The following is a 16411-nucleotide window of genomic DNA, read 5'->3' as shown; positions in this document are numbered from 1 at the left end:
GAGGAGCCAGCAGTTACCGATGAACCAAGAAAAAGATTGAGGCCCCTGAATTTGTTCTTTTCCATCAGACAAGGATCCCTCTATCAAGGAAAGGCGGCCCTCAAACTTTTTTACTCGACAGATTTGTCGTTCTTGGCTGTAGGTACGATGGGTGTTTGAGTTTCAAAAGAAGTCAAACTTGTTTTATCGGTTAATTTGGGTTTGGGATAACCCAAACTTGGTCAGTGTTTGGTATTTGGGTTTATCCCAAATTTAGTCGGTCAGGAGGTTAGTGAATTTAATTGTTTACTTGGACATAAAGTTTAGGAAACCCTATTCTTGTAGGATAAGTAATATGTATACTATATAAGGAGGTCTAGGCTATGAGTTCTCAAGGACATTCTCATTAGAGATGTGAGGAATTCATCCCACCTCTTGGGGTGGTATGTGAGAGATGTGATGGTGGAAGGATTACATCATTATGGTGCTTATGGGATACTTATCGATGTTACAAGATATGTCGTTGTAGAATATTCGTATGGAGATGTTGGTAAGACATCTTGTTGAAGAGAAGATCATCTTGGTGGTGCTGGATTAGGTTATTGGTGTTGAGCTAAAGGAGTCCATGGTAATCTATGTCAGGATTTGCAGAGAAGATCATCTTGTTGTGGTAGATAATGTGGTAAATGTTATCTCGTATAGGTGAAGACACTACTTTGGATCTTATAGGGTGCTTGTGAGAGTTCTTGTGTTCGGTCACGTTGTGATGAGTCGATGGGTAGATTAGCCAATCAGGATGTGTAATTGTCAGTTGATTCTATAATTAATAAAGATGTTGTAGCCGTTTGGTGGATGTAGACAATATACACACATCATGTATATTGTTGAACCACGTTAAATCCGTGAGTACTTTAAATCCTGTTGCTTTTGTTTATGGATTGCATCTGTTTGGTTCTTTTTCTCTTCTTCATATCCTAGATCGTAGTGAGGTTCATGGAGCAATACGAGAGATCAAGTGTTTCTTGTTAGCTAGATTATTTCTGCAAGATTAATTAGTATGTGTAGATTGCTCTGGACCCCAACATTGGATTCTAACAGGAAATCCAAGTTGTATTGTCATTTATCTTTTATCGACTCCTAAAAGGGCTTAAGTGGTAATGCTTCAAGTTTCTTCTTCAATCTTCTCCAAGTCGCCAACATATCAGCTTGTGTTAAACCTTTGTATAGCTTCTCCAATGTGATCTTTGTGGACGAAATCCACTCTCTATCATTTCCTGGAAAAACTCACAAGCTTGTGCCCATTTCCGTTTCTCACATAATCCATGAATCAACAACGTATATGAATCCGAATCTGGACCAGCTCTACTCTCCTTCATGTCATTCCATATCTCATGCAATATATCCATCTTGTTCAACCTTGAAAATGTTCCAACTAATATATTATATGTGGACAAACTCGGCGTACATGACAAGTCTCCCATCTTCTTATACAATTTCAAGGCATTATCAGCATGTTTCCTCCCTTGAAATTCCTTAAAGAAACAACTAAAAGTTGTAGGATATGAACTGACTCCATTAGCAACCATCTCATTGAGAATCTCCTCAGCATCTTCGAGCCTTCCACATGAACAAAGACATTTTATAACTGAAGTATAGGTTGCTACTGTTGGGAAAATCCCTTTTTCTTTCATCGAACTTAACTTATCTAGCAACAAATCTGGTTTATGTGCGGGACTGTAAACATGAAGAACAATAGAGTAGCTAGTCACTTCTTGTTCTATTCCCCTCTTCTGCATTTCATCCAACAAATTCTCAGCTTTTTGAATGATTCCTTCAAAATGAGTTCCTGGGTGTAAGACCGTCCTACGGCAAATTCCATTTAAGAGAACATTATACGTAATAACATTCGGTTCTAATCCACGATCTACCATTTCTCTAAAGAATTTCTCTGCCACTTCAGGTCGATTTAATTTGCACCAACCATAAATCATAACTGTATACATATGCGTATCCGGTTCAAGTTTGAATTTCCTTTGATTGAAGATCTCTGTAGCCACCTTAGCATATCCATACTTACACAGAGTGTCAAGAAGGTCAACAAAATCTTCTCTATCAGTTTCTCTTTTTGTGAACCTCTCCATGTCATCAAAAGCTTGTATGGCTTGCCTTGTAAGTCCTGCAGCTATTAGTCTCCGAAACAAAATACCGAAAGTTTTCGAAGTCGATTTATCACCTAGCTGATCCATTTCAAGAAGCAACTGCCAAGCGACATCAAATTGTCGTGCTTTCCCCATGATATCAATCATCATATCATAAGCAACCCCGTCGTGGTTGTAACCTGGTTGTTCTTTTACCCAAACAAAGAAATCCAACGCAATGCTCGGTACATTTTTCAATCTAATCAGAGTTTGCTGAACCAACTCAGTAGAAACTCTTATACCATTGAGATGAAGTGAAGAGGATTCCATAGCATGATAAGGATCATGACACTCTATTAAAAGGTTAGCGACCATGTCCGCGTCATTCGATTTCTGATGAGATGGAAGAGACGGTTTCAAATATTCCCTGAACTCTAACTGTAGTTCGTTAGCTGGTGAGAGCTCATTAGAGTCAGAAGAAACATATGATGAAACACTCAGTTTGGACAAGTTTTGAGCAAGGGAAGTCAACAAGAAACATCGAGGTACTAATTTGAATGCCATTCATAACCTACAAAAATAAAAAACTACAGAAATTCACTAAAACTTACAAATGTTCAGCTATAAAGATTGTATATATGAATCAATATATATGATGGAAAAGAACGAATTATTCAGGAATTTTATCAAACAGCATATGTGCAGCAATAGAAAGAGTGAATAAGTTTGCAACTTTAGCATACCTGTGTCAGTAGTGCTTTCACTGATTCCCGATATTCCAATACTATTATCTGCTGGCACCTGGAAACTATACCCGTACTTTTAGTATGACGTCGGATGATAAATTTTAAGACTAGTAGGCTTGACATTTTAATGCTCTTGTAGATAAAATCATTTTAATTGTCAGAAAGGTCATAGAAACAACATTCTCATTCTCTGTAATCACTAATCTAACAAGCAGAGAAATTACAAATTAGAAGCATTGCAGGTTAATATTGCTACTCGAAGCAAAGCAGAGAAACTTATCTGAAAAATGCTTCATTTTGTACAGCAGTCTAGTAGGATGGTTTTCCTTGGCGACAAGTTCTGTAAAGCGAAGTGATGCACACTAGAAAAGCCAATTCAGAACCGCAGTTGTGGCAACTTTGCCAGTTCTCTCATACATTATGTCATTTGCAAACTTGTACTGAATTACAAAATAATGCCCCTGACATCCATATACTGTCACCATGAATACAAAAAATTTAAGGAGACACATGATCATCACAAATCAATCGTCTCCTCCATGAATACAAGAAATAAAATAATACAGAAAATTGAAGTTACATAAACTAGAAAGATACATGATCATCACAAATCAATTGTCTCCTCCATGAATACAAGAAACAGAACAAAGAATCATCATAGATTACAAAAAAAAAAAAACAAAAAAAAACTCTCTAATTAGTTCAACATTAATTACGCCATCCAGCCAGCACTATTCACCACAGAAGGAATTCTGGTCCGTCAATTGGGTTTGTTGTGTTCATCATCATGTCCATGTAGCTGCTGCTGCAATTCAATCTCTGGAACTCCAAATCGATCATATCAGAGAATGGCTCATCATAAACCATTTCAGAGAAAGGATCAACAAAACTAATCAAGGGTTGGGATTCTTCCCGATTAGAGAAGTAAGAAGAAGAATCATCGAAGTTCTTAGACGATCTTACTGCCAACGAATTAGAATTAGATTCAACAACCCCAAAAATCTTCTTCATTTCCTCCTCCGGTTGGGGTTGTTGTTGATTATAATCAGAACAAGGAAGTCCATAATCATAAACGGTGTTAGAAGATCCTACCACCAAAGAAGTAGACTCGTAATCTGTAGATTCAATTACCCCAAAATTATTCTGATCGCAATTCGGAGATGATGATGATGGCGATGTAACATCCCCTGCTTTCAATTGATTTTCTCTCTCGGAAATCATAACAAATATGGAGTCCAATTCTCTCTCAATCTTTGTAAGTGATTCAACAGTACATAAATTATCAAAGTTAGGGTTACCGTTACCATTACCAAAATAGAATCTCTGATTCTCCTTAACTTTCTCTGCTTCTTCACTAGTACACAATTTCATCTTCTTTTGGTTAAATTGCATGACGGCCTCATCAAATTCGCTAGGGTTTGATGGTAATTCTTTAGCCCCATTGATGAATTCAGAATGCACAACTCCAACAGCCTTAACATCACATAGTTTCCTCAACTCATAAAATTTCTTCTCAAACCCCTTGATTCTGTTCTTAAAACACTTTTTTCTAATCTTATGATCAACATGCTTAACAGAAGAAGACGATGATGATGATTTCACCTTTTGATTATTAAGAATACCCATTTTTTTCTTTTTTGATGTTTCGAACAATAACGAACCCTAAAAGAGTAGTTATGAGTCTTCTTCAGTCGCAGTAGCAATGAACTTTGGATGAATTTGAGCAAGCAGTGAAGAAGAGGCAAGTTGTTTATTTATAGCTGGAGATGGAGATCGTATTTTAGGGAAGTTAACTGGAGACGCGGCCAGATCAAGCCTGTTTTATGGGTTTGTTATGCCCACCCCATAATTACTGAAGGGTACTATTCATGTCCTCCTAGCTTCTATATATCAAATTAAGATTAAGGGTGCACATGGTACGGTTCGGCTCGGTTCTTGCCGAGGCCGAGTACCTGTACCTCCCTAACTTCGGTACCGGTACCTGTACCCTGTACCTCGGTTCTGGTACCATTCGGTACACGTGCGGTACCAGGTACGGTTCCGGTACTAGTTTCGGTTCCAGACAAAAAAAAATCTAATCCTTTATTAAGGGGACTGGAAGCATAAGGTCAAACCAAATAAAAAAAACAGAGGACAACAGAGACTTCAAGAACTCAAAAATGGCAGCAAAGAAAGAGATGATGGCTTAAGAACAGTTTGGCAGAACAAAGAAGCAATATCAAAATATTGCAGTTTTGGAATAAAATTCATCTTCGGTTTCCTTGATCAAGCATATATATATTTTTAAATGTAAACCTAAGGAAATGGACTCCATGTTAGTTAACATCAGTAGGGTCTGTAATCTAATTAATAGCAGTGTGTGCTGGTACGAAGACGATTATGAAGAGATGCAGCTTTGATTCAAAACCGCGGTGAAGATCTAGAACAACAATGAAGGGGACTCTACTAACTTAAACAACAGATCAACAATCGGGTATTATTAGATGAATGTCCAGAACAACAATAATCCAATGGCTATTATTAGTTTACTACCCCTAATTCTAATGGATATAATTTTTCGGTACATTTGGTCCGGGACGGTACGGGACCTATATAAGACCGCGTACCTGTACCTGCTTAGCCCCGGTTCCTATTTTTTGGACCGGTACATGTACCCCCTTCCTCGGTTCGGTATAAAAAGGGGTACGGTTCCACCGGTTCCGGGACGGTCCGCCGGTCCGGCTCGGTTCCTGTGCACCCTTAACTAAGATGGCCTCGAAGGTACTCCATCTGTTTCAAAAAGACCGTCCGCTATTCCATTTTGGTATGTTTCAAAATTATGTCCAGCTTCTGTTTATAGTCGTATTTTTCCAATGAATTCTCTAATGTACCCTTAAGTTTTTATATTTATAAAATCTTTTAGAGCATCTCCAACAGTGGGTGTAAAAAATCCAACGTGAAAGTCTATTTAAGACCTTTATTTAAGAGATTTTACGCATACAGTAAATATAGGACCCCATGGTTAAAAAACTATCTCCAACAGTGAAGGGTTTAATCCTTAGAATATTTTGTATGATAAAATCTTAACCGTTTATTTTCACTTTAACTGATTTCTAAATAAATAAAATAAATGAAAATATGACGTGGAGGTGCAAGTGAAGGTGTAAATAAGACTTTCTTGAACACCTTCATATTTATTTTCACATCCCTCCTAGTTTGTAGGACCTAACCATTGGAAATGGATTTATGTTAATTGGGAGTCTAAAATCCTACGTGTCATGAAAAATAAAAAACTTCACCCTCTATTGGAGATGCTCTTATAATGGGACTCAATCTAAAATATTAAGGAAATTTGTGTAATTAAGGAAACGAATATATCCTTCATTCCTTTTTGTATTTCCTATTTACAATCCCATAACAATTTTTGGTAGTTTTTATTACTAACCGTTTTATTGAAATAAATTAGGAAAGTAATTAAGGGTAGACATGTAAACTATTATGATCTTCTTAATATCTAGACAAAGTCAAAACGGGCTGTCTTTTGAAACGGAAGGAGTAGGTAATAAGAGGTCAATCAAATATTGATCAAAACAAAAAAGAGGCCATTCAATATCATCGGCATAACCATAGTCACCAAGAAAGGACGGAGCTAGGATTTCAAGGGAGGGGTGCATGAAAAATAAATATGTGACAAAATAAAAAGACTAGCAAAATTAGAATTTTATTGTGCATCAACCTCAGGATGGGGATGCATGCTTCATTTTGGTCAAATAAATGAATTCGAGAAGAAAGAGGCGAGAACTAACTACACACAAGAAGGATATTAACTTCCACTGGATCTTGGAGAGTTGGACTCTTTGGATTTTAGGGGTGCAAAGGCCAATCGGCTATTGATTTGGGCTTGCAAACTAACACTTAATATGGATATTTGAAATCAAAGGGTGTGCATGCACACCCTTACACTACATTGCCTCCGCCCCTGTCTCCAAGGAGGATTAGGTCGGCCAATATTACCCAAAAAAATCGATATAATCAAGTAGCCTACCTAGCTCAGGCCATGGCATTTCAACCAATGAAAATGGATCTTCAGTTATCAATGTTTCTGGACTGATCCGGATTTGTCTAAGGAATGCATCGTGTGGGGATCCAACATACGGTAGGGAATGACTCCATCATTTGGATTGGGAATGGCGGGAGTGGCCCACCATCCCTCTCACAAGTGCAAAGCTCGGGATTTATCCGGTGCATTAATAATTTCCGTTTAATCATATACGATTATTTCTAACTTGACTAAAAATACATATACGGTTATTTTTATGTAACAGTCCCTGATTCACAATACTGTCTTAATGCCATAACCTAACTTGAGATTTGTGTGAGTTAAGCGCATAACATTGGATTATTTGTGTGAGTTAAGTACATAATGTTGGACCTTTTTTTATGGCATGTTGTTGTTTCGAATACGAAATTTTGATTGTCATTTTCAGAAAAATATTATAAAACTGGTAAATAAGATGTTTTGTTGATGTTCTTCCAATTAAAACTGCTTAGAGGTATCAACTTAACGATCATTTGACACGCTAGTATCAACAATGCAATACATTATCAATTACATGTACTTGTAATGTCATGTATAAGAACTAAATGCAGTTCAATATTTAGAGTTTGGCATGAAAATAAAATGGATGCAATACAAAGATAAAATTCTAACTTTAAAATCTAATTACAGGAAGAATAAAAATTATAAATAAAAAAAAAGATTATAGTAATTAAAAAGTCTCTTACTTTTCTTATCTTAAGTAAATTAAATAAATTAAATCATAATAATCATAAATGAGTCCAGGACAGTTTCGTTCCACTCTTCAATACCATTTTGGTATCCCTTTCTTTGAGGTTGGTAGTTTGTGTTCAAGTTGTCATAAGGATATGGACGTGTTTGGCGACCATGCGTTACATTCTGCAAAAGACGTCGGGCTCAAATTACAGCATGATTTAGTTAGGGACTTCATAGCCGATATGTGTTATAAATCTGGTGTTGTTGCAGATAAACAAGTTTTTCTGGGATTTCTTGCGAATGCTACTTCCTTTAAACCCGCTGACATCCTTATTTACAATTGGGAGGATGGAAAAGACGTATGCTTCGACGTTACAGGTGTCTCACATTTTAATAGTGCCATCACTCACAACATCACACCGGTCATGCCATCAATGCTGCAGTCACGCGCGAATGCAACAAATATCTAGACATATGCTCTACCCATGGTTATGGTTTTGGTGTTTTGGCATTTTCAACTCTCGGTGTTCTTGGCGAAGATATGATTTTTTTTGTGAAGCGATTGAGAAACTGTCTATCTAGTCATGACGCGAATCCAAAGATAGGTGTTCCTATATTTTATCGTTTAGGCATTGCTATTCAGAAAGGTGTTGTTGCCCAACTTGTTGCCAGGCTACCCACAAATGGTTTGTAAATTTGTCAGTTTTTGTTTTACAATAAATTCCCTAAGTAGTACATTTCACATCATAAATTAAATAGTTAAATAATAATTAAAAAATCAAATTTTTAATAAGAATTTTTTTTAAAAGTGAACATTTATCAGTCAAGCTTGGTTGTCATATTTTAGTTCCAAAAATCAAACCTGCTTGATTTGATTACTAGAGTCAACTTCGTTAGGTTAGATAAGGAACATATAAATATAGAGACTCGCTCTTGTTACTCGTGAATAACACAAAGAAGCATCAGCATCAATGAATACATCATCCTTCAGTTCAAGGTTAGTAACACAGACTTGACTTGTTCCATTTCTATCTAAATTTCTTTCGAGTCAGTTTATGTTGAAAACTTAATATATGAATTATAGTTTGTTTACAGGTTTCTAGTATCGTGACTTGGTTATTATACTATGATCGAAATGCCAAGGAAAGATATACTAGTTGTTATATACAACTTTGATATATGGAGTTACGAATTATATATAGTTTATATACAGACTTCATAGAATCGACATAACACTAATTGGTAATTTGTTATTATCTATACTAGTTTATTGAACTTCCCGTTGAATCTATACCTTGATATTAAACCTGTCATAAACCAAGATCTCCAACATCATGTGACTACATGTGAAACTTTGAAAGAATCTTGAGGTATCCTGGTGACTTATTATAAGGGAATACTTCATAGAAAGAAGCAAGGCTTCAAAACCTAGCATATGATGGGCACCTAATATTGCATACATTCTTATCATTTTGTAGGTGTTTATGGTACTTTGCTGCACTAATTGCTTTTATTTATGCCAAATTATGTATTTTGTAGTTCTTGTTCGTTGTGAGTAAAATGTGTGGCAATTATCCTGACTTTTGTTTTGTAATGCTAGGGGAATGAAAAGAATGGTCTGAGCATGTGTTATGAAGGAAGTGGAGTCACAATGCCCTGTAAAGCTAGATACCAAGTCGATGTTAAGCATACGCCTGTGTGGAGAAGGCAGCCAGGGTGCCAACAGACTTGTGAAGATAATGGATCTACTAGTAGATGAGAAGCTCAAGAAGAAGAATTATCTGATCATGAAATGAAGTAATGGGCCGAAATCCAAGATATACCCATGTTGGGAGTTAAAGAAAGGAAGCCAGGTCCAAGTTTCATTTTCATATACCAAAAACAGGTATTCATGTACAACACCCAAACATACCCTTAATCCATCTTTCATTTCACTTTCTCCTACACACCCGACAACCCCCTATCAATTATCAACCCTAACTCTATCAGTCTTATATATTTCTATCCCTATTTCGGTTCATATCAAATCAATTTGTCCATCGTTCTTGACAGTTTCATCTCTCTCTACTGCGAATCACCCTTTCTCTTATCATTCACCATCCATTTCAGTCAACCCTAGGCTATGAAATACAAAATTAGGTCGTCTGACTGCTTTTCAAAAGTGACAGAATTGAAAGCTAGAGGTCTGAATTTGTTTCCCCTTTCAAACACCAACAAATCCATCAAGGAAGTGACAAGATTAGGGTGGTTGTTCATAATGAAGTTTATCCACAAATTGGGTTAGTCAAAGACAAGGTCAGGCGTGATAAGCTAGGTCTGAATTTTCAGTTCTCTACAACAACAACATCTGTCAAATGGATGAAGATAAGTGGCGGTGCATGAATGAAGAGTCTTACAAAGTGGTGAGTTTCGAGAACAAAATCCCAAGAATTTTATATTGTTTCTGTTGTATTAGGGATTGAGAAAAGGGGGAGAAATCTATGTATAAAAGGAGCGGTTATGTTGTGTATCGGGTATGCAGGGAGTGAGGAGAACATAACTTAGTTTTAATCTCTTGATTTTGTTATTGAGTGACTTAATAGAACTCAGTTGAAAAGGAAGAGCTTGCATTTTATGAATATCAAAATTCCATCTGTTTCTATCAAAGATATTAAATAACTTTCTTACTTAGGGCTTTGATGAAGCCCTTAGCTTACTGCTAGTTTCTTTGTTAATGAAATTGTTCTTACAGAGCTTAATTGAATAGGATTCAGTTTAGTATTTATGTTACAACGCATAACTTTCACCTATTATGTCTTGCATCCTAGGTTGTTAGATCAATTATTTGTTTTTGCATCAACTCAAGCTCCATTAGATGTTTTCAATTTGTGATTAGTTGTACCCTAACAAGACAACTAATACTAGGGATTGATACCTTAGTTGTGACTAAACTATCCATCTCTGAAACCCTTTTGGAAAGGCGAAAGACTCGTATCTTCACCACTGATCCGTTACAAGGGATAAGAACAATTTCTGTAACTAAATTTTCTAGTAGAAGTTAAGTGGTAAATTGCCTTAGTGCCTTTCATTTGTCTGTTTTCAACTATCCTTGCATCCATATTTCCATTTCACTTTTCTAGTTTAATCTCCATAACAAATATCTAGTCGTTTCGACAACCCCTTGTTTGATCTAAATTGGTAAAGAAAATCTCTGAAATTTAACGTTACATCGACCTAGTCTCTGTGGGTTTGACCCGTATTTGCCATGTTTACATTGTTGACACTGTGCACTTGCGGTTTAGTATAATTTTAGGCTAACTTTCTAGTCCTACCAAGTTTTTGGCGCCGCTTCCGGGGACTCGGTAGCGGTGTAGCTGAAGTTCTTCGTTACTTTATTGATTTTTAGATTAGTCTTGTATATATTCATTTGAATTTTGTTTGTTGTTAGCTGTTTGAATTAGTTTACATTACAAGTACTTAAGCAGTAATATTATGTAGTTAGTCTTCCTTTTCTTGTTGTTAAAAAAAAATAAAAATAAAAAAATATTTAGATAACTGCATCTAGATAAGCATCCTGTAGTTTCAGTTAATAACTGGTCCCTTCTTGAAAGTCAGTTTTCATCTGTGTGTAACTCTCTTAGTTTGCATTATACGTACTTCAGTAAGTTAGGAGTTTGTGAATATTTTGAAATTTTCTTTCTTTGTTACTTTTAACAATCTTATCTCAGTAGCATAGTTCATTTGTTTATATAATATGCATCTAGTTAGCTGTAGTTTTAATATTTCAGTCACTTGCATCATGTTCTGTGGCTTAAATCCATCTGTAACATATTGCTATCAGTAGGATTAACCATTACTTGTTTCTGTCATTAGCATAATTATATTGTGTTGGTTGTGACCATCTATTTATATTCCCAGGTAGTATTAGTTGCAGTTGTTTTTAAATTTTTCAACCATTCCGTATCTGCATCTTTTCATAGTAATATCCTGTAGCTTTTATAATTTTGTTAAATCATCCTTGGTCTTGATAGTATAACTTAGTTGTTCAACAATTTTGTACAAATCTGCATATTAGTTTTTAGATTTCTTAGTCTCGTAGTATTTAGCCATCTGTAAATCTCCATCTGAATGTTGATCATATAGGATTCTGTTTGAACTCTAAAGTGTTTAGTTGTGTATTGCATATTTTCATCTTTAATTTCAGTTTCTTATTTCACATCATAATTTTCATCAGTAGCTTTCCAGTCCTACTTTGAGTTATTTCAGTTTTCAGCATTATGTAGCATAACTTAGATTTCGAAGTCATATTTCTTGTAAACTATACATGTAGGCTAAACATTTACATCATCTAGTTTTTCATTACTTGTATCTTGCATCTCATTTCAGTTTAAGCATTCTAGCAATATCATAAGTGCATAGTTTGTGCATCTTAGCTAAATTGTATCGTGTTGCTTAGTTGTGCATTTGTCAGATTTCGTTGTTTCATAGTTTAAATCATATTACCATCTGTACATATCATTAGTAAGTTTTTCCATATAAGATGTGATGTTTAGCTCTTCCTTGTCACTCTGTTAATACCTGTTGTTTCCTGTCACCTGCACTTAATCTTGAAACTGCAAAGCCTGAGCCGTCCATATCTCAGCTGCATTATGGTACCATTCTGAGATTGCTGAACTTCTCCTGTGTGCTAGATAAATTCATGATTGGTATTAGGTGTTCCTTTGCTTTTTCAGCATAACTTAGATTTTGTAGTTTCTGTAGGTCAAGCATCTAGTGTAGTACAACGTAAATATTTGCATTTTATCACACTGTGATTAGCAGTTCAAATAGTTGTTTTATAGTTCATCTCTATTCTTTTTGAAAATTTTGGTGTAACCTAGTGAATCCTATAACTTCATTCTGTTCCATTGTGACTAGTTTGAACTGATAGCTTTGCCTGTCCTGATTAGCAAATCAGTGTAAATCAAAGTCATAGTTATGGTGTAGAGTCATTTCTTAGTTATTCATAATTAGTGTGTGTACTGCCGTGACTTTTCTTTACCGACGTATTTCTGGTTACTGAAATTTCTATTTTGAGCTCAACAGGTACCTGAGATGCTGCATTGCAAACCCAAGGAGGAGAAGAAAAAGAGAGAAACAACCTGTACTTGTTGGTTGTGCCTAAACCCGGTCTTATACCGGCGATATCGTTCTCTAAACTTTAATATTCTTGTCTTGAACGATACACCATCTTGCATGCGAACTGAACTAGTTGCTAAGCATTGTTAAACCCCTGCCACATATGAGATCTTTGTGTATGATCCTGTGACATTTGGGTAACTTACTTGCTAGCTGAACTGTTATTTCACTGTGCTTATCTCTGCAAAATACTGTGTCTTTGTGCATACATCCACAAACCTGCTATCATTTGCATAAACCCTGAGTTTTTGAATTATGTTGTGTTTGGTTGACTGGGTGTCCTACATGTTAAATGGTATGTTTGTTGGTATGATTGTGTCTTTCTGAGACCAAACAAATCGTCTAGTTAGAATTCATCCAGAGGACGTAGTTGAAATCCCTTTTTCTGACGTAGAAGGACCTGACCAACCTGAGACGATGCGTGACGAGGTAATCCAACCCCGCAGCGTCAAGAACTACATGTACCCCACGAGGACAATCCAACCATATTGTATTGTTCTAACAGAAATTGCTGGTCATTTTGAGTTAAAGGCGAGCACAATACACATGTTCCCTGTGTTTCGAGGGGTTGATGCTGAAAACCCCTACCACCATGTGAGAGAGTTTGAAGAGATTTGTGGGGACTCTGCGTTTCACTCAAATGCCAGAAGAGTCCCTGAAATTGAGATTATTTCCTTTCTCTTTGAAGGAAATGGCTAAGTCTTGGCTATATGCCCTGCAGCCACAGTCAATTAGGACATGGGATGATCTTATGAAAGAATTTTCCAAAAAGTTCTTCCCAAATCACAAAACCGCGACCATTCGTCAAAGTCTGAATAGCTTTGTCCAATTAGAGGGTGAGACCTTAGCTAAATACCTCTGCTGATGTTAATGTTTCTGTGCCGTCAAATGTGCTTGTAGATCTTTTTCCTCAAAGGTTAGAACAACAAAAGAAAGGAACACAGTATAACGAGATATTGGAATTGTTCAGGCGAGTCAATATTAACATTCAATTTCTAGAAGAAATCAAGCAGATTCCTGCTTATGCTAAGTTCCTGAAAGATCTGTGCACACAAAAGCGAAAGCTTAATATTCACAAGCGTGCCTTTCTCGTTGAACAGGTAAGTTCTATCATTCAAAACAAGACTCCACCTAAGTTTAGAGACCCAGGTTGTCCAACAATATCGTGCAAGATAGGTGACCATACGGTCAATAAGGCATTACTGGACTTAGGGGCAAGTGTGAACCTACTACCATATTCGGTATATGTGTAGTTGGGTCTTGGAGAGTTAAAATTAAAACCTATAACTCTGCAATTGGCGGACAGATCCGTCAAAATTCCACGTGGTGTGGTAGAAGATGTTTTGATTAAGGTTGATAAATTCTATTTTTCTGTGGACTTCATTGTATTAGATACTCAGCATGTGCAGAACCCAGACTGTCACATTCCTGTCATTTTGGGACGTCCAATGCAATTATTAATTGTCGTAATGGAGTGTTGAAGTTGTCATTTGGTAACATGACTGTGGAGTTGATTGTTTTTAATGCTAGCCAGAAACATTTGGATATTGATGATGTGCATGAAATCAACATGATTGAAAGTTTGGTTCAGGATTCGTTGTCTATTAACATGTCTGTCAATCCTTTACATGCTTGTTTGAACAATTTTAACTTGGATTTGTTTGATGATGAATACATAAGTAAAGTGAATTCTTTGCTTGAATCTTCACCTCTCATGGACACTACTAAATGGAAAGCTAGAGTGGAGCCACTTCCACTCTCTGAATCCAAGTCTGTCCCGTCTCTTGTTGAGCCACCAAAGCTTGAATTCAAACCATTGCCCGATACTCTTATATATGCATTTTTGGGTTAGTCCCATTCAGGTTGTGCCGAAAAAATAAGTGTATCTGAATCATATACCCGATTTCAGATAGCAAATGGGTTAGTCCCATTCAGGTTGTGCCGAAAAAATAAGGAGTTATTGTAGTTCAAAACGATAAAGATGAGTTAGTTCCTTCTCGGGTAACCACAGGGTGGCGAGTTTGCATTGATTATAGGAAGTTGAACGCAGTTACCAGGAAAGATCATTTCCCTCTCCCTTTCATAGATCAGATGTTAGAAAAGTTATCTGGACATAATCATTATTGTTTCTTAGACGGCTATTCTGGTTACAACCAGATTCACATAGCACCCGAGGACCAGGAAAAAAAAACATTTACATGTCCTTATGGTACATTTTCTTACCGTCGCATGCCCTTTGGGTTGTGTAATGCACCCGCCACATTTCAACATTGTATGATGAGCATTTTTTCTGACATGATAGATAATTTCCTCGAGATCTTTATGGATGATTTCTCTGTTTTTGGATCTTCTTTTGATGAATGTTTGAACCATATCACTCTTGTGCTGATTAGATGTAAAGAGAAAAATCTGGTTCTGAACTGGGAAAAGTGTCATTTTATGGTGAACTCAGGCATAGTTCTAGGACATATCATCTCTGAAAAAGGCATTAAACTAGATAAAGCTAAAGTTGACCTCATTCAACACTTGCCGCAACCTCGCTCTGTGAAGGAGGTTAGATCATTTTTAGGCCATGCTGGTTTCTACCGTAGATTCATTAAAGATTTCAGTAAGATCTCAAGGCCACTGTGTAATCTACTTGGTAAAGATGTTGCTTTTGTATTTGATGATTCTTGTGTGCCTGCATGTGAAGAACTCAAAAATCTTCTAATTTCAACCCCTATAGTCCGACCACCTGACTGGAAATTTCCATTTGAAATCATGTGTGACGCGTCTGATTTTGTTGTTGGTGTTGTTTTGGGATAATGCGTCGATAGACTTCCATATGTGATATACTATGCTAGCAAGACTCTTAATGATGCTCAACTTAACTACTCAACTACTGAGAAGGAATTTCTTGATGTTGTTTTTGCATTGGACAAGTTTAGGTCATACTTGATAGGGTCTAAGGTCATCATATACACTGATCATGTTGCTCTGAAATTCCTTCTTTCTAATAAGGACGCTAAAGCTCGTCTTATCCGATGGGTATTATTATTACGGGAATTCGATCTCGAAATTCGAGATAAGAAAGGTTCTAAAAATGTGGTTGCTGATCACTTGTCTAGATTAAATGTTGAGTCTTTTGATGATTCCTTGCTTATTAGAGAGTCTTTTCCTGATGAACAGTTGATGCTTGTCTATGAGTTTCCTTGGTTTGCTGACATTGTGAACTATCTTTCCACGGGAAAGATGCCTTTGCATTGGTCAAGAAAAGACCGTTCTAAGTTCTTGGCTGAAGTTAAATACTTCTTTTGGGATGACCCATACCTGTTTAAGTACTTCCCGGACCAAATCATTAGGAAATGTGTCCCCAACAGTGAACAAAAAGATGTGATATCTTTTTGTCATGACCAAGCATGTGGAGGCCATTTCAGTGCCAAGAAGACTGCTGCAAAATTCTTGCAGAGTGGGTTTTATTGGCCATCGTTATTCAAAGACTTCCATGGTTATTGTATTGCTTGTGAACGCTGTCAAAAACTAGGAAGTATTTCCAAGAGAAACATGATGCATTTGCACCCTATCTTGATTGTTGAACTGTTTGATGTGTGGGGAATCGATTTCATGGGTCCGTTTCCTAATTCTGAAGGTAATCTATA

General features: G+C 36.5%; 1 pseudogene; it reads right to left on the bottom strand.

Annotated features, from left to right (window-relative positions):
- Nucleotides 1-1025: 1025 nt before the first annotated feature.
- On the bottom strand, nt 1026-3386 carry LOC113281083 (annotated as a pseudogene).
- Between the last annotated feature and the right edge of the window lie 13025 nt (nt 3387-16411).

The sequence above is a fragment of the Papaver somniferum genome, chromosome 5, assembly GCF_003573695.1.
Source record: "Papaver somniferum cultivar HN1 chromosome 5, ASM357369v1, whole genome shotgun sequence".
In the NCBI taxonomy this organism is placed as follows: Eukaryota; Viridiplantae; Streptophyta; class Magnoliopsida; order Ranunculales; family Papaveraceae; genus Papaver; species Papaver somniferum.
Note: the sequence above shows the minus strand (reverse complement) of the source record. Positions and strands in the feature narration are given on the sequence as shown.